Source organism: Amblyraja radiata, unplaced genomic scaffold (assembly GCF_010909765.2).
Source record: "Amblyraja radiata isolate CabotCenter1 unplaced genomic scaffold, sAmbRad1.1.pri scaffold_707_ctg1, whole genome shotgun sequence".
NCBI classification, from domain to species: domain Eukaryota; kingdom Metazoa; phylum Chordata; class Chondrichthyes; order Rajiformes; family Rajidae; genus Amblyraja; species Amblyraja radiata.
This window is the reverse complement of record NW_022630725.1, coordinates 1-9,490: the sequence shown is the minus strand read 5'-3', so window position 1 is coordinate 9,490 and position 9,490 is coordinate 1. Positions and strand designations below refer to the sequence as shown.

General features: G+C 54.7%; 1 long non-coding RNA gene across 1 annotated transcript; it reads left to right on the top strand.

The window, feature by feature from the left end:
- Nucleotides 1-1,037: 1,037 nt before the first annotated feature.
- LOC116970296 lies at nucleotides 1,038-9,108 on the top strand. Its single transcript, XR_004411095.1, has 6 exons — nucleotides 1,038-1,091; nucleotides 1,823-2,008; nucleotides 2,393-2,546; nucleotides 4,612-4,664; nucleotides 8,173-8,193; nucleotides 8,940-9,108. It is a non-coding gene; the product is annotated as an uncharacterized LOC116970296 (long non-coding RNA).
- Nucleotides 9,109-9,490: the final 382 nt, after the last annotated feature.

Genomic DNA, 9,490 nt, shown 5'->3' with positions numbered 1-9,490 from the left:
TCTGTGTAAAAAAATATTTTCTCATCTTGGTCCTAAAAGACTTCCCTCTTATCCTCAAACTGTGACCCCCTATTCATGATGTCTGTTGGTCTTTATTTTTCAATTCAATTCAATTCAACTTTAATGTCATTGCACAAATACGGAGTATGAAATGCAGTTTTGCGTCAGTCCGTAGTAGTAGTGCAATATAGAAATTAAAACAAAAAAGAGGATACAGAATAATCAAAAATACAGAATAATTAAACAATGGGGACGGAGGGACCGGAGGAATCTATCGGCGGGACTCCGAGTTCAGCAATGCGACGGTATAATTGTAGAAGGTGTTCCTCGTCCTACTGGTACGAGACCTGAGGCTCCTGTACCGCCTCCCTGATGGGAGGAGGGCAAACAGTCCATGGTTGGGGTGGGAGGGGTCTTTAATGATCTTCCCAGCCCGTTTCAGACACCGTTTTCGGTGGAGGGCATCCATGGCAGGGAGCGGGGCACCGATGATGTGCTGCGCGGTTTTCACCACCCGTTGTAGTGCCTTCCTGTCCGCAACAGTGCAGCTGCTGTACCATACCGTGAAGCAGGTGGTCAGGATGCTCTCGATGGTACAGCGGTAGAAGTTGGTCAGGATCTGGGGGGACAGGTGGGCTTTCTTGAGCCTCCTCAGGAAGTAAAGGCGCTGCTGTGCCTTTATTACAATCCGACAATGTGCACTTAAAACCAAATGTGAGACAAATCTTAATTTGTGGAATGCAGAGGCATATAACTAAATGATGAGTCTAACGTGCCAGGCGTTATGTAGCCGGTGCCAGGGATATGCGTGAGAAGCGTGCGTATTTGCGACAGGGCGGGGGTGTGACATGTTGGTTAGGGGGAGTGGAGGGGAGGGGAGGGGAGGGGAGGGGGGCGGTTAGCGTGGCAAGGGTGTTGCTAGTTACTGCCTTTATGCTAAGGTGCAATTTTGCCGAAATCTAGCCTCAGTTAAAAGCTCTCCTCTCACCCCGCTCCTCACAGCTCGCACCGGTTTGCGGAATGAAGTGCAGGATCGCAGTGGTGTCTCTCACACTCTGGGTGTGTGTACACGCTGGCCGGACACAGTCACAGTAAGTAGTGTTGAACAAGGAACTGCAGATGCTGGACAAATCGAAGGTAAACAAAAAATACTGGAGGAATTCAACGGCTGCAGCAGCATCTATGGAGCGAAGGAAATAGGCAACGTTGCGCGCGCGCGCGCGCGCGTGTGTGTGTGTGTGTGTGTGTGTGTGTGTGTGTGTGTGTGTGTGTGTCTGCGTGTGTATGTGTGTGCGTGTGCGCGTGTGTGTGCGTGAGTGTGTGTGTAAGTGTGTGTGTGTGAGATTGTGTGGGTGGGTGTTTGTGTGCGTGATCCACTCTCCCCTCTCTCTCTCCCGCTCTGTCCCACCCCCCTCTCCCCCTCTCACTTCCCCCTCTCTCCCCCTCTATCTCCCCCACTCTCACTCCCCCCTCTCCCTCTCTTCGCCCACTCTCTCTCCTTCACTCTCTCTTCCCTCTCTGCCCCTCTCTCTAACCCCCTCTCTCTCCCCATCTCTCTCTCCCTATCTGTCACTCCTTATCTCTCTCTGCCCCCCTCTCCCTCTCCCCCCTTTCTCTCCCTCTCTCTCCCTCCCCCTCTCTCTCCCTATCTCTCACCCCCTATCCCTCTTTACCCCTCTCTCTCTCCCTCTCTCTCCCTATCTCTCTCCCTATAGCTCTCTTTCCCCCTCTCACTTTGCCCCTCTCCTCCTCCCCCCCCCCTCTCTCTCTCCCTTTCCCCAATATTAACCATTTATTTTTCTCTCTCTCTCGCTCTCTCCAGACACCACCTCCTGTTTCTACCCTCAGAGTTGAGTGCGGGGGGTCAGTCACGGGTTTGTATCGTGGGTTGTGGCCTCCGGGGTCGGGGTGGATTTGGCCCTCAGTCTAGCTTTGTCCGAGAATCATCACCCCTCTGCTCAAAATCCATCTTCAGCGCCCTGATGCCTGGAACTGTTTCAAGTTCACTGTAAGTTCAACTCCCCTCTCCCCCATCCCCCCTCGCCCCTCTCTCCTCCTCCCCTCTCCCCCCTCCCCCCTCTCCCCTCCTCTCCTCTCCACCCCTCTCCTCTCCTGCCCTCTCCTCTCATCCCCTCCCCTCCCCTCTCCCCCTCTCCTCCCCTCCCCTTCCCGCCCATTTCCCTCCCCTCTCCTCTCCTCTCCTCCCCTCTTCTCCAGTCCTCTCCCCTCCCCTCCCCTCTCCCCCCTTCCCTCTCCTCTCCTCTCCACCCCTCCCACTCCCCCTCCCATCCTCTCCTCGCCTATCCTCCCCTCTCCTATCTTCCTCTCGCCTCCCCTCTCCTCTCCTCTCCTCCCCTCTCCTCTCCTGAATCTGGGATTTTCCCGGCCACAGGTCCCAGATTTACCGGAGAGAGTGTGTCGCGTACAAATAATCGGTAGGATTTCCGTTCGAAAGATCCACGACACTAAACTTGTATATATTCGACCAACGTCCGATATCACCATCATCCAGACCGACAAAACAACGTATCGTCCAGCTCAAACAGGTACAGTTTCCCCCTCCCCTCTACCCCCCCTCCACTCCCCCCCCTCCCCCCCCCTTCTCTCCTCCACTCTATCTCTCCCCTCTCATTCCCCCCCAGAGGCATTTTATCCATAAACTTCAAGTGTAGTAGCTGGTGGAATTCTCAGCACACACTGGGTTAATTGGAACATATTCTCCCCTCTCTCTCTCCTCACACTCTCTCCCCTACTCTCTCTCCCCTCCCCTCTTTATCCCCTCCCTTCTCTCCCCCCATCCTCTCGCTCTCTCCCTCTCCTCTCTCTCCCCCCCCAATCTCTCCCGTTTCTAGGCCTCTCTCACTCCCCCTCCCCTCTCTTTCCCCCTTTCCTCTCCCCTGTCCCTTCTCTCGCCCCTCCTCCTCCCTCTCTCTCCCCCTCCCCCTCTCTTCTCTCTCTCCCCGTTTCCCTTCGCTCTCACCTCCCTTCTCTCTCCTCCCCCTCTCCTCTCTCTCACCCCATCTCCTCTCTCTGCCCCATTCCCCTCTCCCCTTTCTCCCCCTCCTCTCCCCGCTCTCTACCCCCTCTCCTCTCTCCACCCTTCCTCTCTTCCCCCCTCGTCTCTCTCTTCCCAACCTCTCTCCCCCTTTGCTCTCTCTCCCATCCTCTCTCCCCCCTCCTCCCCATCCTTTCTCCCCTCCTCTCTCTCTCCCCCTCCTCTCTCTCCCCCCTCCTCTCTCCCCCCCAATCTCTACCCTCTCTACCCCTCTCCTCTCTCTACCCCCTTCCTCTCTTCCCCCCTCGTCTCTCTCTCCCCAACCTCTCTCCTCCTCTCTCTCCCTCCCTCTCCCCTCCCCCTCTCTTTCTCCCTCACGTCTCTCCCCCACCCCTCCACTCCCTCCCCCTTTTGTCTCTGAATAGAGAAGTTGGGAGGCCACGTTGGTCGGTGTGGGAAAGTTGGGCTGAAGGAAGGGCCTGTGTCCGTGACTCTGGGTCTAGTGTAGATGGGGAATGCTGGTCAGGGTCGCACTAGTGTAGATGGGGCATGTTGGTCGGGGTGGGACTAGTGTATATGGGCCATGTTGTTCGGGGTGGGAATATGTAGATGGGGCATGTTGGTCGGGGTGCGACCAGTGTAGATGGGGCATGTGGTTCGGGGTGGGACTAGGGTAGATGGGGGCATGTTGGTCGGGGTGGGACTAGTGTAGATGTGGCAGGTTGGTTGGGGGTGGGACTAGTGTAGATGAGGCATGTTGGTCGGGGTGGGACTAGTGTAGATGGGGCTTGTTGGTCGGGGTGGGACTAGTGTAGATGGGGCATGTTGGTCGGGGTGGGACTAGTGTAGATGGTGCACGTTGGTCGGGGTGGGACTAGTGTAGATGGGACATGTTGGTCGAGGTGGGACTAGTGTAGATGGGACACGTGGGTCGGGGTGGGACTAGTGTAGATGGGGCATGTTGGTCGGGGTGGGACTAGTGTAGATGGGGCACGTATTCGGGGTGGGACTAGTGTAGGTGGGGCATGTTGGTCGGGGTGGGACTAGTGTAGATGGGGCTTGTTGGTCGGGGTAGGACTAGTGTAGATGGGGCATGTGGTCGTGGTGGGACTAGTGGAGATGGGGCATGTTGGTCGGGGTGGGACTAGTGTAGATGGGGCACGTTGGTCTGGTGGGACTAGTGTTGAATGGGCACGTTGGTCGGTGTGGGACTAGTGTAGATGGGGCAGGTTGGTCGGGGTGGGACTAGTGTAGATGGGGCATGTTGGTCTGGGTGGGACTAGTGTAGATGGGGCATGTTGGTCGGGTGGGACGTGTAGATGGGGCATGTTGGTCGGGGTGGGACTAGTGTAGATGTGGCATGTTGGTAGGGGTGGGACTAGTGTTGATGGGGCATGTTTGTCGGGGAGGGACTGGTGTAGATGGGGCACGTTGGTCGGGGTGGGACTAGTGTAGATGGGGCATGTTGGTCGGGTGGTACTAGTGTAGATGGGGCATGTTGGTCGAGGTGGGACTAGTGAAGATGGGGCATGTTGGCCGGTTTGGGTAGGTTCGGCTGAAGGAAGGGCCTGTTTCCGCAATGTGTGATTATATAATTGCCTTTCGTCTCTTCCCAGTAAAATTCCGGATCCTGACCCTGGATTCATTCTTTCATCCAGTGAAAAAGACGGTAGGAATATCTTAAAGATTGGAGCGGTTGTGCTTGTACAATCTGGAGTTTAGAAGGATGAGAGGGATTTTCATTGAAACATATAAGATTATTAAGGGTTTGGACACGCTAAAGGCAGGAACGTGTTCCCGATGTTGGGGAGTCCAGAACCAGGAGCCACACACACAGTTTAAGAATAGGGGGTCGGCCAGTTAGGACTGAGATGAGGAGATACTTTTCCACCCAGAGAGTTATGAATCTGTGGAATTCTCTGCCACAGAAGGCTGTGGAGGCCGGTTCACTGGATGTATTCAAGAGAGAGTTAGATTTAGCTCTTAGGGGCTAACAGAGTCAGGGGATATGGGGAGAAGGCGGGAACGGGGCACTGATTGGGGATGATCAGCCATGATCATATTGAATGGCGGTGCTGGCTCGAAGGGCCGAATGGCCTACTCCTGCACCTATTTTTTCTATGTTTCTATGAGTTGTCCGTCTGTGGCAACGAATCCCACAGATTCACCACCCTCTGGTTAAAGAAAATCCTCGTCATCTCCTTCCAAAAGGAACGTCCTTTAAACGGAGGCTGTGCCCTCTGGTCCTAGACTCTCCCACTAGTGGAAACATCCTCTACACATGCTTTCTATCCGGGCCGGCCCACTATTCGGTGACGTTTCAATGAGGTACCCTCTTCCCTCGTTCTTCAAAACTCCAGCGAGTACAGGCCCAGCGCCGAGAAACGCTCATCGTACGTTAGTTAACCCACTCGTTCAAGGGATGTGCTCTTGTAAACAAACCTCCTCTGGACCCTCTCCTGAGCCGGCACATCCTTCCTCAGATAGATTGAGGGGGGTCTTATAGAAACTTACAAAATTCTTAAGTGGTTGGACAGACAAGATGCAGGAAGATTATTCCCGATGTTGGGGAGGTCCAGAACAAGGGGCAGCACACAGTTTAAGGATAAGAGGGAAGACTTTGTGGACCGAGATGAGAAAATACATTTTTTTTCACACACAGAGAGTGGTGAATCTGTGGAATTCTCTGCCACAGAAGGTAGTTGAGGCCACAGTTCATTGGCTATATTTAAATGGGAGTTAGATGTGGCCCTTGTGACTAAAGGGATGAGGGGGTATGGAGAGAAGGCAGGTACAGGATACTGAGTTGGATGATCAGCCATGATCAGCGGTGCAGGCTCGAAGGGCCGAATGGCCTCTCCTCCTGCACCTATTTTCTATGTTTCTATACGGGGCCCAAAATTGCTTCCACTGGCGTTTCCTATGTAAACAGTCATGGTCTCGATACGTTACACTTGCCCATTCCCCCCCCCCCCCCGACTCCCTCCAAGGACCCAAGCAGTCATTCAAGGTGCGACAGAGGTTCACCTGCATCTCCTCCAACCTCATCTATTGCATCCGCTTCTCTAGGTGTCAGCTGATCTACATCGGTGAGACCAAGTGTAGGCTTGGCGATCGTTTCGGCCAACACCTCCGATCGGTTCGCATCAACCGACCTGATATCCCGGTGCCTCAGCACTTCAACTCCCCCTCCCATTCACAATCCCAATCCCAAACCGACCTTTCTGGCCTGGGCCTCCTCCATGGCCAGAGTGAGTCCCACCGTAAATTGGAGGAGCAGCACCTCATATTTCGCGTGGGTAGTTAACACCCCAGAAGTATGAACATTGACTTCTCCAATTTCAGGTAGTCCCTGCTTTCTCCTCCCCTTCCCAGCTCTCCCTCACCCCCCCCCCCCTGGCTCCACTTCTTCATTTCGTCTTCCCCCACCACCCCCGCCACCCTTACATCAGTCTGACGAAGGGTTTCGGCACGAAACGTCGCCTATTTCCTTCGCTCCATAGATGCTGCTGCACCCGCTGAGTCTCTCCAGCATTTTTGTCTACCTTCGATTTTCCAGTATCTGCAGTTCCTTCTTAAACGGTGTAATTCTTGCCTTCCACTAGCAGGGGGAGCCGCGGCTAGCTCCGTCCAATGTTAATTTCCTATGTAAACTGTCACGGTGCAGTATTGGCCTCCCGCCAGCAGTGGGGACAGCGGCCAGCTCCCTCCAATGTTAATGTCCTATGTAAACTGTCACGGTGCAGTATTGGCCTCCCAGCAGGGTGGACCAGCGGCCACCTCCCTCAAATGTTAATCTAAGATCCTATAGTAGAGCAAGATAGACCACTCTTTCTAAATGCAATGGGCTGACGTGTAGTTCGCAACGGAATGGAACGTGGGCCTTTTTTCATCCATTTCAGTAATCCGACCTGACCCGACTCACAGTGTAATCAACGTTGCGGGGGAACAGTTTGTGTTAATATTATATTAAAACTGTTTGTGTGTGTGTGTGTGTGTGTGTGTGTGTGTGTGTGTGTGTGTGTGTGTGTGTGTGTGTGTGTGTGTGTGTGTGTGTGTGTGTGTGTGTGTGTGTGTGTGTGTGTGTGTGTGTCTACCTGACGTGGATGCCAGCCTTTGATGCGTTGCAACGCCAACACCAGACCGACAAACGCACAGTTTTTGTTTCCCATTTCGGTAGAGATTTCACATTTCATTCCAAGTATCTTCTCCTCATTAAATTTCGTCGTGTTTATGCACACATTTAAAAAAAAATCCTTCACTCCCCCCCCCACCACCACTCACCATAACGGCTGCCTCTCGCCTCAAAGACGCTATGTAAAAACTGCTGAGTGCTGGAATCTTCAGTTGCAGGACCACGTCTCCCGTGGGGGCTACGGGTAGGGTACGGCTGCGTTGGGGGAGCAGCCCCAACGGGTCTGCACTTGGTCTAGTAAATTATAATTCTGAAAATGGGGAGAAGATTTTTCCCAAATAACTATTTTTACGAGGATGTTTCCCTAACAGGCTTCCGTCTCCGCACTGGTACATTTGCTCCGCTACTAGGGGATCTTTGGTGCGGAGACGGAAGCCGGCTACGGAAATGGGGCCGAAAATTACCCAGGAATCTGCCCATGACAGTAATACGTCTTTTGGCCTCCCACCAGCAGGGGGAGCAGCGGCCACCTCTCTCCAATGTTAATTTCCTATGTAAACTGTCACATAGAAACATAGAAACATAGAAAATAGGCGCAGGAGTAGGCCATTCGGCCCTTCGAGTCTGCACCGCAATTCAATATGATCATGGCTGATCCTCCAACTCAGTACCCTGTACCTGCCTTCTCTCCATACCCCCTGATCCCTTTAACCACAAGGGCCACATCTAACTCCCTCTTAAATATAGCCAATGAACTGGCCTCAACTACCTGCTGCGGCAGAGAATTTCAGAGATTCACCACACTCTCTGTAAAAAAACGGCACGGTGTACTTCTGAAGAAGGGTTTCGGCCGGCAACGTTGCCTATTTCCTTCGCTCCATAGATGCTGCTGCACCCGCTGAGTTTCTCCAGCATTTTGTGTACCTACGGTGTACTTCTGGCCTCCAGCCAGCAGGGGCCATGCAAGGGGGTGGGGCGGGAGGCCCACAATGGGATTGCACTGTGCACTACCAATCACCCTTCATTTTATTTCCCACCACAGTATTCACTCATCGAACTGAAGGTAAGACATCCCTCTCACACCCCCCTCTCGCTCCCTCCATCCCTCTCTCCCTCCCTCCCTCTCTCCCCCTATCTCTCTCCTCTCTCTCTCCCCCCTTCCCCCCGTCTCTCTCCCCTCCCTCTCTCTCTCCCCCTATCTCTCCCCTATCTCTCTCCCTCTCTCTCCCCCTTTCTCTCTCTCCCCTCTCTCTCTTCATCTCCCCCCCTCTCACTCCCCATCTCTCTCCCTCCCCATCTCTCTCCCCCTCTCTCTCCCCTATCTCTCCCCCCTCTCTCTCCCTCTTTCTCCCCCTCTCTACCCCCACTCTCTCCCCCCACTCTCTCCCCCTATCTCCCCCTCTCCATCTCCCCCCCTCTGTCTCTCCGCGCCTTTCTCTCCTCCCCCCTCTCTCCACCTCTCCCTCCCCCTCTCTCCCCTTCTCCCTCCCCTCGCTCCCCTCTCTCTCTCCCCCTTTCTCTCCCACTCTCTCTCTCCCCTCTCCCCCCTCTCTACCCCTATCACCCCCTCTCTCTCCCTTATCTCTCTCCCCTCTCTCTCTCTCCACCTTCTGTCTCTCCCCCCTCTCCCCCCTCTCTTCCTCCTTCTCACACCCCCCTCTCTCTCTACCCTCTCTCCCCCCCTCCCTCTCCCTCTCTCTCTCCCCCTCTCTCTCCCCTGTCTCTCTCCCCCCCTTTTCCCCCTATCGCTCCCCCATCTCTCTCCCCTCTCTCTGTCCCACTCTCTCCCCTCTCACTATTGCATTGTAGAATACCTACAGGACGGTACTAGCCCGCTGGCAGGGAGTGAACGGGGGGAGAGGGGGGATAGTCTCCCTGGAGTTCCCCCTCTCAACGCGACCCGTCCATGGGAAATACGTGCTCAGTGTGGAGGAGACAAACGGGGGGAGACAGAGTCAACATTCCTTCACTGTGCAGGAGTATGGTAAGTTGGGAGACAAGGGAGAGAGAGTGGGAAGGGAGAGATGGGAGAGAGAGAGGGAGGGAGAGGGTGGGGAGGGAGAGAGGGAGAGAGAGGGGGAGGAGAGAACAGGAGAGAGAGGGGGGAGAGAGAGAGGGGGAGAGAGGGACGGGAAGAGAGAGGGGGGAGAGAGAGAGCGAGAGCGGGCGAGAGAGAGTGGGGAGTGAGAGAGCGGGGGAGTGAGAGAGCGGGGGAGTGAGAGAACGGGAGAGAGGGAGGGGGGGAGAAAGAGAGAGAGGGGGAGAAGAGAGAGAGGGGACGAAAGACAGGGGGGAGAGAGAGAGAGAGAGAGGGGGAAGGAGACATAGAGGATTGGGTCAGAGAGAGGGGGAGAGAGAGA